General features: G+C 41.9%; 1 pseudogene across 1 annotated transcript; it reads left to right on the top strand.

Moving 5' to 3' along the window:
* Window positions 1–2,866: 2,866 nt before the first annotated feature.
* LOC122688408 lies at window positions 2,867–3,741 on the top strand (annotated as a pseudogene). Its single transcript, XR_006339434.1, has one exon. The product of XR_006339434.1 is annotated as a proteasome subunit alpha type-7-like (transcript).
* The last annotated feature ends 219 nt before the right edge of the window (window positions 3,742–3,960 follow it).

Here is a 3,960-nt window from a genome sequence, read left to right on the forward strand (position 1 = left end):
GGATCAGGATGGGGAACACATGGGTGATTCATGTCAATGTATGGCAAAAACCACTACAATAAAAAAAAAAAGTATTGACCATCTTGCTACAAATGTACCAACTGTATCCTTCTATAACATTCATTACATTGGTTAAATAAAATAAAAGCTTTGGGTTCAAAAGAACAGCCTTTATGTCTCTCTTGTGCACATTGGCTCTTTGATACTAAACTTTGGCAAATTCTAATTCTAACAAGTTTTTTTTTTTAAATCACTTTATAATATTTTCTACATGGGGTGGGATAGGTATCCTTTGACACTGATGTGACTTAAAAGCAACTAAGGTTATGTTGCTAACAAGCTGCTACTTATCCATGCTTCTTTTTTTCCTAGTGCACATTTCTTCTCATTTTTCTTGCAGCATCTTCATTCTCTCTGCTCTGCCTATGTCGCTCCTTCTCCGCCTCCTCTTATTTCCTTTCTTTCTCCTTTGCTCCCTCCCTCCTTTCCTTTCACAAACCTCACCTTGTCATTAGCAGGAATCTTGTTTGCACTTTAGGTGAAAAATATCAGCACGCTGTAGTCTTGTGATTCAAACTGTACTTTGAGAACCAGTGATGTTGACATCATGTAGGAGCTTGTTAGAAATGCACAATCTTAGGCCCTACCACAGAGCTTCTAAATCAGGATCCAACTTTTAACAATATCCTCAAATGATTCACGGAAGCATCTTCAAGTTTAAGAGGTACTGATTTAGAGTACCTACATTCCAAGAGATGCTCCAAACTTCACACACTGTTCTCCCTTAGGTAGAACTGTCACTCTCCTGCATTCTCTATCCAAATCAGAAGACAATATATTCATAGGGTAAGTGAAGTCAGAAACCCAGGACACCTTTCTCAATCCCTTTCTCTTACTTGCCACGCATATATAATGTGTAATGCTTTACCTGATCCACCTCTCCAGCCATTGTTAGTTTCTTCCTTCAGCACCTCTCTCACAATACTTGTCATTCCATATCGCAATGATTTGTTTTAATCTCTAATCTGACATGGATTAAGCAACTAAAGATGATTACTTTATAAATCTTTTTGTATTTTTGGTATTGCACATAGTAGCTACTTAGTATTATTGAATTGATGCAACAACTATGGCGATCAAAAAGAAGGAATATATCTGACAGACTTTGGTCCAGTGAGTGGGGAAATGATTTCAAATTTCCCCAACCTAGACGGGGAAACAGTGGAAACAGTGGCTGACTTTATTTTGGGGGGCTCCAAAATCACTGCAGATGGTGATTGCAGCCATGAAATTAAAAGACGCTTACTCCTTGGAAGGAAAGTTATGACCAACCTAGACAGCGTATTAAAAAGCAGAGACATTACTTTGCCAACAAAGGTCCATCTAGTCAAGGCTATGGTTTTTCCAGTGGTCATGTATGGATGTGAGAGTTGGACTATAAAGAAAGCTGAACACAGAAGAATTGATGCTTTTGAACCGTGGTGTTGGAGAAGACTCTTGAGAGTCCCTTGGACTGCAAGGAGATCCAACCAGTCCATCCTAAAGGAGATCAGTCCTGGGTGTTCATTGGAAGGACTGATGTTGAAGCTGAAACTCCAATACTTTGGCCACCTGATGCAAAGAGCTGACTTATTTGAAAAGACCCTGATGCTGGGAAAGATTGAAGGCAGGAGGAGAAGGGGATGACAGAGGATGAGATGGTTGGATGGCATCGCCGACTCAATGGACACAGGTTTGGGTAGACTCCAGGAATTGGTGATGGACAGGGAGGCCTGGGGTGCTGTGGTTCATGGGGTCGCAGAGTCGGACACGACTGAGCCACTGAGCTGAGCTAGGTTTGTCATAGCTTTCCTTCCAAGAAGCAAGTGTCTTTTTATGGCTGCAGCCACTCTCTGCAATGATTTTGGAGCCCAAGAATGTAAAATCTGTCACTACTTCCACTTTTTCCCATCTATTTGCCATGAAGTGATGGAACTGGATGCCATGATCTTAGTGTTTTGACTGTTGAGTTTTAAGCCAATTTTTTCACTCTCCTCTTTCACATAAAACATTTTTATATCTTAATTTCTCTTTAATCTTCTAATTAATCTTTTTAAGCTCTTTTGTAAAATGATCATTTTAATAAATTTTTTTTACCTAGATGGATATATTAGTATCTACTTTTAAAATACATTTGAGAATTCTCTGATGGTTCAGTGGTTAAGACTCCCTGCTCCCAGTGCAGGGGGCACAGGTTCAATCCCTATTTGGGGAACTAAGATCCCGCATGCCACATGGTACAACCAAAAATAAATAAATGAAATTAAAAAAATAAAAGAGTAGAATATTAAATTTCTGGTTGTAGTAAATTAAAGTAATGATGTAGGTTTGAAGTTTTGGGAAATTTGAAATAATTTCCCCACTCACTGGGACCAAAGTCCCTCAGATATATTGCTTCCTTTTGATCACCATAGCTGTTGCCCCAGTCCTAACCATCATTATATTACAAAATAGCATTTTAGCTGTTCATTTCCCTTCTGATCTCTCTTTTTCAAGTCTATCCTTCCCAAAGATGCTCGAAAACCGTTTTAATGACTTCATATCATTTTAAAATAATTGTGATTACAGGACCCTGATAATACAAGAAAAATAGGCAAACTAAGGCATATTCATCATTTGTCAGTTATAGAATTTTACCTTGAAAACTTAAAATGAAGAGCTAAAAAAGAAAAAAAAAGCGGGGGGGGGGGGGGGTAGCGTAATCGGGGGGCGGGCGGGCGAGCGCGGCGCCTGCGCAGCAACGTTGGTGAATCTCCGGCTGTGCGGCCATTGAGTGTGCGCTTTTCCCGGACCGCTTTTCCCGGACGGGCCGCGTAATCCAGCAGGCATGAGCTACGACCGCACCATCACCATTTTCTCGCCCGCCGGCCACCTTTTCCAAATGGAGTACGCGCAGGAGGCCGTGAAGAAGGGCTCGACTGCGGTCGGTGTTGGAGGGAAAGACACTGTTGTTCTTGGTGTGGAGAAGTCAGTGTCCAAACTGCAGGATGAAAGGACAGTGCGGAAGATCTGTGCTCTGGTGATAATGTCTGCATGGCATTTGCCAGCCTTACTGCTGATGCAAGAATAGTCGTCAGCAGGGCCCGGGTGGACGCCAGAGCTACCGACTGACCGTGGAGGACCTGGTCACCGTGGAGTACATCACCCGTTGTATCGCCAGTATGAAGCAGCGCTACACGCAGAGCAACGGGTGCTGGCCATTTGGCATCTCTGCCCTCATTGTGGGTTTTGACTTTGATGGCACCCCCGACTGTATCAGACTGACCCCTCGCGCATATACCATGCCTGGAAGGCCAATGCTATAGGCCGGGGTGCCAAGCCAGTGCGTGAATTCCTGGAGAAGAATTATACTGACGAAGCCATTGAAACAGATGATCTGACTATTAAGCTGGTTATCAAGGCCCTTCTGGACGTGGTTCAGTCAGGTGGCAAAAACATAGAGCTGGCTGTCATGAGGCGAGATCAACCCCTCAAGATTTTAAATCCTGAAGAGATTGAAAAATACGTTGCTGAGATTGAAAAAGAAAAAGAAGAAAATGAAAAGAAGAAACAAAAGAAAGCATCATGATGAAATGAAATTTTGCTTGTAATGATTTTTAAATTCAAATCATGGCTAATTTCCAAAAGGATACATATGCGTTTCCATTCCATTTATCCGTATTGTCCAAGTGTCCTACAATAAATTTGCCTATTTTTTAACCTTAAAAAAAAAAAAAAAAAGGAAGATGCCATGCGAAATAGTCTATCAACACCAGCGTGCTGGAGCAGAGAATGGAAGACTGAAACATTTCCTTAATTCTGTGCTTCAGTTCAAATCTTGTACTTTGAAGAAATTCTGCATGTCTGCATGCTCAGTCCCTTCAGTCATGTCCAACTCTGCAACCCTCTGGACTGTAGCCCACCAGGCTCCCCTGTACATAG

Source organism: Cervus elaphus, chromosome 33 (assembly GCF_910594005.1).
Source record: "Cervus elaphus chromosome 33, mCerEla1.1, whole genome shotgun sequence".
In the NCBI taxonomy this organism is placed as follows: Eukaryota; Metazoa; Chordata; class Mammalia; order Artiodactyla; family Cervidae; genus Cervus; species Cervus elaphus.